Source organism: Cavia porcellus, unplaced genomic scaffold, assembly GCF_034190915.1.
Source record: "Cavia porcellus strain 051 isolate PalLab524CR breed Dunkin Hartley unplaced genomic scaffold, mCavPor4.1 scaffold_19, whole genome shotgun sequence".
Classification (NCBI taxonomy): Eukaryota; Metazoa; Chordata; class Mammalia; order Rodentia; family Caviidae; genus Cavia; species Cavia porcellus.
In genome coordinates this window covers 40,918,243-40,932,420 of record NW_026947502.1, presented here as the reverse complement: position 1 = coordinate 40,932,420, position 14,178 = coordinate 40,918,243, and the positions used below count along the sequence as shown (strand labels likewise).

The 14,178-nt window shown below is 38.8% G+C and overlaps 1 protein-coding gene across 1 annotated transcript in view; it reads right to left on the bottom strand.

Annotated features, from left to right (window-relative positions):
• The window catches only part of Tnfaip8 (TNF alpha induced protein 8), a 104,530-nt gene that overhangs the window by 74,277 nt on the left and 16,075 nt on the right, over window positions 1-14,178 (bottom strand). The gene's annotated exons all lie outside the window — the stretch shown is intronic.

The window sequence follows — 14,178 nt, the reverse complement described above, 5'->3', positions numbered from 1 at the left end:
GACCAGGCTGGCTGTTCAGTGATGCAGAGGCACCCGGAAGAACCTCCACAGTGCAGTCAGACTGTTACAGCTCGACCCTGGGATGAGAAAGTGGATCACGGGTACCGCTGTGGGGTGTGTAACACAGAGGAAGGAAGCTGTGGTTTGAGTAGGGGAGGAAACTGCAAAAAAAGGCCTTTGATCTTCCAATTTCACAAAAAGCAACCGAAAATGTAAATAACTGTCTCCTGCAGTACCAGTTGACAGTTAACAAGAAACACTTTAACAGCTTTATCACAGATGCACAGCCACGCGTGCCTGCTTAATAACCCTATGATAACTGGGAAGTGATGGAGTCAGTGAGGAGCACTGTTGCTGAAATCCTTTCAGTGTAACTAACAGGAGAAATAGCCTATGAAGGTCAAAAACTTAGATGGCCGAAGAGACTCATTAATACTTCTCCAAGGCCATCTCTGGTGCAATGAAAACCTTTCAGGGCCTAGAAGCAAGAAAACACAGTTTGTACTATGCACTACATACTCAGCTGGCAAACCAAAAAGTAAAGGAAGGGGGAAAAGGGAGGGAGAAAAATACAGATCTCAGATTGAACTAAACAGAAAGACAAAAAACAGATAAAAAGGGGCCAACTGCGCCAAGGCCAAGCCATAGGAAATAACAGAGATCACCCACAGTCCTGAGTTGGGGGACTGCAGGGATATCAGCAGAGAAGAGACATGCTGGCTGTCACCTGCAGCAAAACCTTTATTTTATGACCTGAGCGCATCCTGCTCCTCTGGCAATACTTGGGTAACAATATTATTTTAATGTTAATCGTTTGGGCAAGACACAAGCAACACCAAGCAACACCAAAGTTTTCTAATCTGTAAATTATGGGGGTTTGAACTGACTTCTACATCCTGTGACTCTAAGTCATATGACATTGGTATTTCTCTAGGTGTTGTGTGTGATGATATTTCCTTGAAATGGGGCTCCTTAGTAAATCAAAGCTCGCTTTTTTCCTTCTCTGTCATTTCCTAGGGCTTGGCATTGGCACAGTTGGCCCCTTTATATGTTTTTTGTCTTTCTGTTTAGTTTGATCTGAGATCTATATTTTTCTCTCCTCCTTTTTTCCCTTACCGTTTGCTAAGAATTGAACCCAGGGCCCTGTGCGTGCTAAGCATGGCTGCACTGCTATGCCACATCCCCAGCCTGAATTCCAAAGGGTGTAGAAACCATTGCAGCACATGAAGAATTTGCAAAACTCAGGCTTATTTCCAAGACGGATTCAAAATAATTACGACTATACTTTAATCATTAAGTGGAAATAATTTGCAAAACCTCTTGAAGGACACATATATACACACTCTTACTAAAATAAGTGTATTTCCTTTATTCCAAAAGATCATTGATTGTAAGACAATTTTACAGTAGGCTTTTTGGGGAAAGAATAGGATACTATCTGTACACATCCATTCTGTAATGCATCCCCAAATGAGAACTGCTGAATGAAAAATACACATCTTAGAATTGAAAGACTATGACATGAATAATGACTTAGATAATAGAGGTGACTGACTAGATACGTCTATCTACCTTTCCAGAATTTGTTCTCTAAAAGCGACCCTGGTAAAAACTATCCTCCTGCATGTTTGGTTTCTTTCCAACACTGAAAAACACAGAAGATAAAAAAGATATTTATGAAAGTTGTACCCCCAAAATTTATTGTATGTCTACATTTTGACCTAAGCAATTCCACTTCTTACCTGCTTATATGCAACAGCATAGACATAGGGCAGTAGTATTTACAATATAAAAAACTATAAACAACAAGAATATTCAACAATAAAGGAATTCTTAAACGAGCCACAGTATATTTATGGACTTGGAATACAAGATTCATATTTGAATATGGGTTTGGAATATGGAATACCATGAAGTAAAAAGAAGATCTTTCCTGTTGCTAATAGTAAGATATTTAATGCAGAAAAAAGCAGTCCCAGGAGAGCCATTATTTGTGTTATCAACTATGAAATACACAATTTCTTTATCTTAATATATGTGAAATTGAGTTATATCGTAATAGGTGGCATCTTAGAGTTCATGAAATACAGTAATATGAGTATTTGTAAATATATGAATGAAAATGCATACCTAAATATGTATAGCAAATTCTGAAAAGTCATTTCTAACTGTAAAATAAGAGAAAAAGATTGCTTGTTTTACTTTATTTACACTATATCCTTTCTTAAGGTTTGAGATGTTTCCTTGAACATGTATTACTTCCAAAACAAAACAAAGATGAGTTTACTCCAGGCCCCTAAACAGGACTGGTTTAGACAGCCACTGGGACAGCTAGAAAGCTGACTTCCAGGTGATTTTTATTTATATAACACTGATTTTGTAAAAAACAAAATTCACAAAGTGATCCTGGAAAACTTGTAGTTCTGCTTCCTTTCTGGTTCCTGATTGTTCAGACAAGTTTTGTCGAACGTTAGTCTGGTTTGTAGGCTGGAGGTAGATGAGGGTGGGAGTTTGGAGGAAGTCCTGTGCTTTGTTGGGGAGGAAGCAGCAAACCACAGCAAGGTCCCCAAAAGGGAAGAAGGGCCACTGTGCCCAGCCCTGGAGGGGCAGAGTTCCTCACCAGCTGGTCCTCCCCGATGCCAAAAGGCCCATGTTTAAAATGCAGATCCCTCTATCCTCCTGGGGCAGAAGCAAAGGAACTTCACAAACATTCTAATTGTGATCTCAGAGGCCATGATTAGGATACAGTATCCACTCTGTCACTGTGAAGCTAGGCCTACAAGTCTGGGTAACAATAAGTAAAAAGCAGATCCGAGACAACCAAATTGAACAAATTTAGTTCCAAGTGACTTTTAAAATAAGAATTGATACTATCACTCCAACAAAAAGGATCTACATATTCTGTCATTAAAACCTTTATATTTTGATAGTGGTTAGAAACTGAAAGATTTGAGAATTTTCAACGTCTTGACATCTAGAAAATATACACATTCTTGAACATATTCAATTCAGAAAATAGTCATTTAAAAAAAATTAACTCATCTTTTAAAAGAAAAACCTCTAAAATGAATACCAAGGAGATTTTTAAAGTACAGTAAAACCTTGAATTGCAAGAAACTTACTCTAAGTATTCCAGAAGACAAATCTGTAACTAGAAGCTCCCAGAACCAGAATTTATACTCCAAATGATTCTTCCTGCCTTGTTTCAGTTTGAAGTTTATAGATTCAAGTTTGTTTCACTCCTCCCTACAAGAAGTGCATTTTGTTACGGTGGCTGTGGTGGTTGTTGTTGCTATCAGGTTCTGCCTACAAAGGTCTCAAACTTTCAACCCTCCTGCCTCAGTGCTGGGATTACAGGCCTGCTCCACCATGCCCAGGTTTTTCTTTCTATGTCACAGAAGGAAAAGTACACTCACTTACAATAATTTAATTTATGTCACTTTTTCAAAGATTTTCACCTCATCATTCCTTTGAGAATTTTCTGTTCTGGTACAATGTAGCTTCAAAGATAGGGCTAAAATGAGCAAATTTTATAAGGCAATCAATTTGTGTAAAGTAGAAATATGTTGATTTGCTTCCTGAGATAGCCAAAAGGAAAAACTGCAACAAGGATCATATGAAAGTTAATTGAAAATAATCGCTAAAAGGATCCTACCAATTTCATTAACAGGAAATTTTCCCCTCAAAAAAAAGTATGTTACTTGTACCTGACAGAAATAACTGTATGCAAATAAATGATTTTATTTTTATGTAAGCACAGTCTTTGATTGCACAAAACTCCCAGGGACATAACTACACAGACCACATGTCATAGTCAGAGATGGGTTCTGTTTGCAGACTTCTCCTGCCTTAACACAGCCAGGAAAAGGATCAAGTTCTCAGTGGGCACTGGGGGTCCAGACAATATCATCACATCTGTACCATTCTACTGCCCTCTCTTCTCCATAAACTCTTGTCCTTCAGCAAGTCTGTGTTTGAATGAGATAATAGCACTTTTTCTTATCAGTCAAGGGGAAAGCTACGACTTCATCCAAACCTAACAAGTGAAGATGAAGAAGCTGTCAAGTTAAACACAAGACTGTTAAATGCCGCTGTAGTATATTCCTAGTTTTCCATCAGCTGGTCTCAGTAGGTTCATGGTGCATCTCTCTACTCATTCATTCATTCACGCACTCCCCTAAACCCAGGTGTCCACTGTGCCCCCTCAGTAGGGATCCAGTCACCTCCAACAAGCTAGTTTGTGCAGCGTGTTTAGGCTATAAGATTATGTGCCTAGGATGAGAGCCTATCTCTACCAACAGTGTAGCAGCAAAATCTATTCAGTGTCCTGGGACATGGTTTACTCATCTTTACAATGCAGGAAACAGTAACATCTAATGTAAGTCAGTCCTGTAGGATTAAATAAAAGCCACACAAAAGTAGCTGGCTTTTCTATGGCTACATGGTCAACACACACCTGCTACCTGATTGCTGTTAATGGGGAATATTTCCCATAATTCCAGTTTGGTATGGAAGTTCTGTGGTAGAGTGCAGGGGTCTGAAGAGCAGCATCTGATCCATGCAGGGTTCCACGGTAGGAGGGCATGCCTAGGAGTACCTCGAAGCATGACTCCAGAAGAGTCAGGCAGCGGGGAAGGAGAGCCTTGCAGAAGAATCAATACATGCAGAACTCTAGAGGCAAGGAACAGTTCAGGATGGCATTTCCACAGGGGAAGAAATGAGGCCAAAAATTTAGAAAGGAACAGAGATTAATATATAGGTAAAGGAGTGGAACTTAACCATGAAGTAGGGGTGACCATCCAAGTCATGCAAGCTGGGGGATAACAAGATTTGTTTCTTAGCCCAATTACTCAAGGTGTTAGGGAGGAAGACCCAGGGGAAATGAGGCAATTTCCATTTAAACTGGTCAAATGTTGACACCTAGAACCCATCAACGTGGTAACTTTACTCAGGTGAAATATTTCACTTCCTAATGATAGAAAAACTCTTGTGCAATGTAACAGAAGTTAAAGGTGGTTATTTCATGTTTATTTCATACTACTGTGTTCACTTAACCAATAAGCTCAGCAGGAGTCCTGGAAGGGCAATGCCTCACAAATTCACTGGCCTTGATCGGGAGAGCCCTGCTCTCCTCTACTGTTTTGTGGCTACCCCCAGTTATACTGTGTGTAATTTCCACAGGAATTCAACTTGTCTTTCTTTTTGTTCTACTGATCTGAAGTGAGCATTCAGCTTTTCTGGTTCCTATAGCATTTTATGTATCTCTTTGGATCACTTCACTTACTTTCATGTATGTGCTGAGAGAGGGAAAGCCTTGGGCCCATTCTTTGAGGGCTGACATGCAAATGTATAATTTACTGACTGAGGGCGTAGGCCAATCTACCTGGCCAACTGCATCGTGCAGAGCATTGCTTCTGCTGTAGGCACACAACAGGGGAAAGCAGAGGTGCAGCAAAACGCTGACGGGGGCCCACGCCTCAGGCTTCCAAAGTACACTACTCTACCAGATAAACTCGACATAAAACATAGTGCTCATTATAGTGGGCATATCTTCATGACCTCATTGCTGGTGACAGAAAACCAAGAAGTTATCTCTAACTGAACTGAAATGTTTGCACTGGCTGTGTAGTTGCTCCCCTGAAGGAATGTGTCAGGAAACCAGGATCTGGCTTCACAGTTTCCCAGCGTATGGTTTTTGCTGTGGAGGGCACTAGGGCACAGGATGGGAGTACTCCTAAGAGGGAAGCTGCACCCAGGACAGTCAAATAAATCACAGTGGAAAATACATTTCTTTGGCTCAAAGCAGAACAACGTACCAAGTGTTTACCCACAAATAGGAAATCCCAGATAAAAAGTATCCCTCCTCTAATACTGATACAAAATTGGGGAAAGGAAAAGGCCAAAGGTTATCTTAAAATCTTTCTCCTTTTCTGCTCAACATATAGCAAATTGCATATAATGAGCAGCTTCGGATTTTTATTTGCTTTTGCAGGTGAATCATCTTAGATTGTAAGCTTTAAGTATTAATTAAAAATGAAAATTAATGCACAGATTCAGTTAACTAAGATGGTAGTCAAGTGAGCAACACCCTCCAATGAGATCATAAGATGTCCATTAAAAAGCTATGTGGGTGGCAGAAGAGGGAAGGAGACTGTGGAAAACGACATGTGGTCCCACAGGATACAGATCAGCAGAACCAATTTTCACCCTAGTTAGAACGATTACTATTGGGGAAAAAAGGTAACACATGCTTATGAGGATGTGGAAAAAAGGAGCTTTTATACATTGCTGGCTGGACAGTAAATTAAAAAACCCACTATGGAAGTTTCTCAAAAACCTAAAAATACAACTACCAAATAATCTAGCTATCCCAGTACTAAGTATATAGCCAAAGGGAATAAAACCGGTACACCAAAGAGATACCTACACACCCATGTTTCTTACAACACTTCTCACAATATGAAGTCTACCTATGAACCGATTAATGGATAAAGAAAATGTGGCACATACGCACAAAATGAACTATTATTCAGCCACAAGGAAAAACAAGTCTTGTCTTTTGCAGTAAAATGGATGGAACTAGAGGACATCATGCTATGTGAAATAAGTCAGAAACAGAAGGATAAGTATTGCATGTCCCCTCACAGGTAGAGGTTTGAAAAAGTTGACCTGAATATAAAACAGTGATTGTTAGAGGATGCAAAAAGTAGGTAAGGGCAGATGAGGAGGCTGGATTTGATCAGCGCATGCTGGGTGCATATGTTGAAACATCTTCCTTCAGGGATATACAACCAGCACATGTCAACCCAAAATAAGTATTTCAGAAAGAGAAAAGATAATCCTACTAATAAACGAAGATCAGAATTCTGCATTTAAAAACACCTGTTTCCATTATCTTCAAATCAAAGCTTGGGGCCTGAGATGCTGTAAGCATGGGGCAACCAAAACAACTGTGCCTGAAAGATGATCACTGTCTTCAGCTAGTATCTGTACAGGAAAACATCGCCTCCTCTTTCTCACTACCTCACAGGGATGCATTCAGGGAAGGTATCTTTAGCTTATGTTTTGGCAGAAAAGGCTTTTAATGGAAAAGAGGCTCCAATACAACCAGAAGAGTAAGAGGGGTAGAAGGAGGGCTGCAGCGGCAGCACCACAGGTGGGAGCACTACTTCTCTCAGGCAAGTTACTCAGAGAAGTGTGGCCTTCATGCCTTAGCTTTCCTCACAACAGGGACAAAAACTACCTTCTTCAGAATGCTCATATGAGGTCTGAAAATAGACCTTGGACAAGTGCATAATAAGGAAAGAAATGACAACTATCCTTATTGCTTTGACAACAGACTAGAATGGAATTTTGTTTCTAAGTTTTTGATTTTGTAACTTGAGCAACTACTTCTAAGATAACAATGTGAAACATATTAACATAAAAACATTGTTTTTTATTTATTTATTTAGTCTTTTTCCTTTTTATTGGTACCAGGGATCGAACTCACGACTGCCTGCTTACAAGGCAGGCGCTTATGCCGCTGAGCTAAATCCCCAGCCCCTGTTTATTTTTCTTAGCTTATCCTTTCTAAATTGTGTCAAAACTTTAACTTTCGGATGATATGATCATCATGATTTCCTCAAGTTCCTGCTCACACACTGGGAAGAGCTGATACATTAAAAGTGATTAATACACTGTGAATGTGGTTTCACTGAGAGTTAAACATGTCCCATGGCACCTACCACTGCAAGATGTAACACATGAGCTGCAAACATTATCCAACATCTCATGGTAACAGGCTTGTGACTGCCTTCTTAAAAAGTCTCTTGTTATCCAAATTTTCAAGCATGCCCAAAAGTAGAAAGAACTGCCTTTATCTATCACCCTCCTTCAACAATATCAGTTGTGTGCCACTCGTTTCATGTATACCTCTCCACTCTTTGCCCTTTTATACTTTTCTTCATCCACAGCTTTACAGTTTTAATTTATCATTGTAAGTGCATGATTCAGTGATTTCTGATAAAATGAGAGTTGCACAACCATCCCTACAACTGAACATTTCATCATCCTGAATAAAAGAAAATGTGTACATAAGCACAATGAACTATTATTTACCCTTTAAAAAAAGAAATCCTGATATCTGCAATAACATGAATGAACCTAGAAAATACTATGTTAAGAGAAACAAGCCAGGTACAAAAAGATAAATACTGACTTATCTCACTTGTATGTGGAGTGTAAAAAAAAACCTCAGAAATAGAGCCATGTGATAGTCACTAAAGAGTATGGGGAGATGTTGGCCAAAGGACACATTTCAGTTAGACAGTAAATTCAAACAATCTACCACACAAGGTGTAATCAAAACATAAAGCAAACGCTTCCATTTAAAAAAATTTATTATAGTAAAAGACACTTCCAACACTCCTCCTCATTTCAGCCACACCTATCCATCCATTGTTCTTGTCACCTTCCGCATCAGCACTAGAAGTCCTCTTTTCTGAGTATGTTTAGTTGTCCTGTCAAACTGATTCAAAACATTTACTTTTCATGGCCATTTTGACGTTAGGGAAGAACTAGAAATCACGTGCCAGATATGGTGTATAAGGTATATGAAGACACTCCACAATGTTTTTATTTGGTAGTAATTACTGCAAAGAGCGATCAATGAGAGGCGATTAAAAAATACAGTAACTTATTAAAATTTTCAAATTGTTATAGTAAAAAACATTGCCACTAATCACGATCAAATACTCCTCTTTGCTCTGAACACACCTAACCTCCCTCACAAAACCTCCTCTTGCTCTGAATACATTTATCCCATTACTCTTGGCAATGTGTTTCACTGTAATAAAGGTTTCAAAATTTAAACAGTCACCATATTTACTGATCATACCTTGTATATTATGGTGACAACAATAGTAATATATTGTGCATGTGAAAATTGGTATGAGAGAAGCTTTCAAGTATTCCAACCATATATACAAAAGAGATAAGGATATAAAGTAACTCATATAATTACATATATTCATTTATGTATAAGTAATGTATAATACATACAATAATTCATATATTCATTTATAGAGCTTGATTTAGCCCATCATATATATGGTAACATACACATTTATATATGTATATATATATAAACATCACATTGTACACAATACATACATACCATTTTCACCTACAAAAATTAAAAACAAGGAAACCATGCCATTTGTGACAACACAGATAATTTAAAGGGTATCAGGCTAAGTGAAATAAATCAGACAGAGAAAGAAGACATATACTCTTAGAAACAAAAATTTTCAACATTTCTTTATCCCCTATTTCACACTTCAGCCTCAGGTGAAACCTACTTGCTGCCTTCATAAACTGTCTTTTTCTATCCTACAATATGCAGGTTTTTGCATCTTATTTTCCACTTAGCATACTGTTGTAATAATGTGCTTTGTTCTTTCATGTCTGATAGCACTCTATTATATAAATACAGGCACAGTTTGTAAACTGTTCACTAACAGGCATATATGTGAGCTGTTTCCAGTTTTAGCTCTTATGGAGAGCAGCACTTCTACTTAGAAGTAATCTGCTGAGGTTTTGATTGCCTTTATCAGAATGCCAAAATACCAGAATCTGAGCAGATCTGAAACATTATACATCCCAATCTTTCAATTAAAAAATAAACCAAAATCAAAACACATTCATTTTTCCGATATTCATGGTTCACTGATGATAAAGACAGGATTGGAGCCAGGCGTGGTGGCTCACGCCTATAATCCCAGCACTTGGGAGGCTGAGGCAGGAGGATAGTTGCCAGTTCGAGACCAGCCTAGGCTACAAAGTGAACTCAACAACTCAACTCCCAGCCTGAACTGCACAGTGAGACCCTGTCTCAAAAAGACCAAAAAAAAAAAAAAAAAAAAAATACAAAACAGGATTGGAAGCTTTTCTTTTCTTTTCTTGTTAAATCTGTTTTCATTTTCCCTCTGGAAGTGTTCTGCTGGAGCTTTTCTCCCTCAGTTCCATTCTGTAGGAGCTGCTCTTCTAAGGCCTGAGCTGCCAGGGCCACTTTGGTCCCAAGCCAGCCCAGGAAGTGCTTTACTTGTAGCAGACTTTTGCTCCCTGTTCTCAGGGTAAAACCTTCACCCCACCTTTCCCTGGGGTACCTGGGGACTCACCCTGAGACTGTAGGACTCCTGAGAGCAAATCCACAGTGCTGGTCCTCTACTCCATACCCAGAAATTTTATTCCCTAGCTGCTCTTTCCTTTGCAAATCCATTTGCCATCCTTTATCTGTTTTCTGTCTGTGCAGCTTAGGGTTACAGACTGTCCCCAAGGTTTATGAGGATATTATTTACATTCCCAGATTTTACTTTTTTAAGTTGAAGATTTTCAGCGAAGAATGAAAAATTTCTTTGGTAACTTGAAACCAGAGATGGAAATAGTTATGTAATTAATAAAAATATATGGCAAATAATAATTTCATTCAAAATAAGAGTGTAGGAGGACACAATCTTGCCTCAAATCCTGAGTTTTATTCCATAAATATCCTGCATATACATGAAAGAGGCTGCCTTTCACTATGCACAGGTGAAAACTAGCCTTATTTCTCTCCGTGGCTAGCTCTTACTCCAGTAGCCTAACAGACAAAATAAGGAGTCTCCTTTGAAGTTGAAAATAACCCATGGGCTTTTTAAAAATAAAAATTATTATTTCAAGTTTCCTATAAATATTTTGTCAAATGGTAAGCACACAGAAACTGATTCTGAACACTTTTTTCCAATTATATAAATCAAATCTACTGTAATTGCTCTCCTTTTCAAAAAAAAAGTTTATGAATTATGCACCAGGCTAGAAAACAAGGGCTATGGTAATTGGCTGTTATTCTCCAGGCAGCTAGCGAGCGTTTACTAGACCTGCTGTGCACTAAGTAGCAGGGGAAATAGACGTAGATAAAAATTTGGCCCCATGGCCCTTATAATCTATTTGCGATAACAAGACAAATACAGAACTTAAACAGTACAAAGCAGTGTGGGGTCAAGGGACAGGGGCTCAAGAGTTACAGAAACTAGGAAGCTAATTATCTAAATAATATTGAAGACAAAAGGGAAGGAAGGACATCAAAAGCCTAAAGCCCAAATAGAAACTAAAGTTAATGTGTACAATGATTATGTCACTGGCCAGCATAAAAACCTTCGATGGCTCACTACTAACAAATGGCCATTACTACTGACAAAAGACCAAACTCTAACTGGGTCTTAGGACTTCACAGGTCCTGGCCCCATTCTACCTCGCTAGATTTTGTCCAAGCCAAGTTGCTCCATGAAAGGCTCCTGAGCACAATGACACCCACTGCTGTCTAACTTCCACTGTTCCTGCTGCCCTCCTACTCAACACCCGATCCTCAGTCTCACCTACTGAAATGCATCAATCTTATACTCGGCTTCCTTCTCTATCAGCATCCAACACTGGGGTTTGTCTGGTTGGTTGGTTTGTTTCCCAGTACGAACTGCAGATCTTTGAGACAGCCAGTCTCCAAGATATTCCTAGTAATTCTCACCTTCAGGCATTTACTACCTCCTCCCTTGTGACCTGTTTAAACAACAGGGTACTGTAGAGGAGATACTGTGTGACTTCTAATGCTGGACCTTGAAAGCCAGTTGAGTCTTCTACTTTGTGCTCTTTTGTTTCACTCACTCTGGAGACAGCCATCCACAGATCATGGTTTACTCCAGCAAACTTACAGTGAAGTCTACATACACAGAAACCTTCTGCTTAAAGCCAGTGCCAGTATGCCAGCTACACAGTGAACCAATGTGGAATCGTGTCTTCCAGCTCCAGAGAAACCTTCCTATACCTGTAGACCTGGCCACATGCCTAACTTCAACCTCATGAAAGACCTCCAATCTGATCTAATTGAGCTGCTTCCAAATTCCTGACCCACCACAGCTGAGCACAATAACAGATATTATTAGTCTTAGCTAAGTTTTGTTAGCTGTTTATTATGTAGCAATAGTTAATAAATGTATCTCCTGACCTATTTTGCTTGGAATTCTAAATATTTGCATCTTAATCTTTTTTCTTAGAACTAGACCAACAATATCCCAAGGGCAACAATTTTTCAGTTCTCTACATACTTTATAAGACATTTAGTAATCATTATTTTATTGAAAGATAAAATAATTGAAAAAGTGAACAAAATAATTAGTAAAAGTAGTGCCTTGGGTTGTCTTCACATTGGTTTTGCAGAATCCTCTGATTTTTTTTCTTAGGTTTCAAGACTTGGTAGTATGGAAGTAATATCGTCGGTAATATGGATTCTGATCTCAGCCTTGCCTTTTAAGGAATCCTTCCAGGAATACAGAGACTTCAACCTACTTCTGTAACAGGACCTGTCTGCCTATTCCACATTCCTAACTTTTCCAAAGTCAAGGATAGCTTTACAATGCTGCCAGAGGTAAATGAGAATGGGGGCACCCAAGAGTTAGGAATCAGGGATGAGGCTGGCCCTAAAAAACAGCAACCATGTAGAACACAGAGCCAAATCCTGACCTGGCAGAATATCAGTCCAGGTACTGTGGCCTGGGTCCAACGAACTGAAGGCATTTTATAGATTTCTACTTCAGATTCCTTCTGAATCCCCTAGTAGCTGAAGAGGATTTCAGTTTATTGCAGGTAGTTTCTTAAACTCAGGGTTAAATTATTGTTTAACAAAGCCCTCATGGACCCAATAAAGCTGCTCAAAAACTGAGTATCTCTTGTTAAATCATTAAAAAAAAAAAAAAAAGAACCAAGCTTTTGTAGGTCTTTTTATTCATAAAACCATTGGAAGGCACCAGCATTGGGCAACATCAAAAAATCTGAAATCATGAAATTACAGCTTACACACGTAGTAAGGTACGGGTCATTACACAGTACACTCATTGCTGACAGGTAAGCAGGCTCAGACTAACACTTATATTAATGGCTTCAAGATGAAAGAAATAGCAAAATAAGTAAGAACTTACATAAAGGAAAGCTACAAAATCATGTTAGAAGACAGCTGGTTCCCACGGTAAAAAATGAGTGTGTGGCTGGGGATTTAGCCCAGCGGTATAGCCTGGCAAGTGCGCCTGGCAAGTGCGAGGTCCTGAGTTCAATCCCTGGTATCACCAAAAAAAAAAAAAAGTGTGTAGCTTTAAGTCAGTCAATGCAGTACAGATGGCAATGAGCCATCCATGTGCCATTGTTGCCCCACTTGTGTTTGGAAATTTTCTTTGCTCTTTGAAATAAAATGGATTTGGAAAAAAAAAAAAAAGAAATGCAGTACAAATCTAGTCAACTTAGCCTAAGGGTAAAGCAAGATTAGTTCCAAGGAGGAAGACTTAGAGCTTTTTAAAATTCTGTGCAGTTTAACTGTAAATGCCCCCCTCCTCCCCTTGGGATCCCAAACCCACAGACCTCAGAGAGATCTGGTATTTAGCCTAATTCTTTCCATATGTTAAACACACCTCCTTGCTCATGGGCTCCAACCAGAGTATTCCTTCTGAAACGGGGCTGGAGACAGAGCTTCCCGTGTAAACTATTCCATCCTGTTAGTGCTGGACACCTAAGCTTCATTATCAAACAGCTCAGGTCACTTATATAAACTACTGATAAGGAAAAGCTGCAGCCCAATGGCTCTCAACACTTCTTTTCATATAAAGAGCCACTGCTTGAGAAAAATTCGGTCTAATCTCTTAAAAATGTGTATTTAACTAAAGAAAACTTTTAAAGTATCTCAATGTCCTAGTGTCATTAATTGTGCTACAAAATCCAAATTCAATTCCATCATTTGTTAGTGTTTGGGCTCCAGGACCTCTCAGCAGTATCAGAATAAGATCGTGGCTTTTAAAAATACATGATGTAAAAAACAAACACAGTAAAATATAAAAATAAATGATGTGGACATTCCTTCAGGCTACATCTATGTTTTATTTTCTCCATTTCTTTCTCAAGAAAGGCAACATCCAATTTCATTTAGAAATAAAGCCAAATGTCTACTTTAAAACAGAAAATGATGTAAGAAACAATGCCAGGGGAAAGGAGAATACTGAAATGCGCATATTCTACAGGCACAGCTCCCTCTATATAATTATGTAAAAAAGATGGAAAGACATAGGCTAAATGAAAGATGTTTTTATACACATCGATAACCTTACTATGTTCTACCCTTTC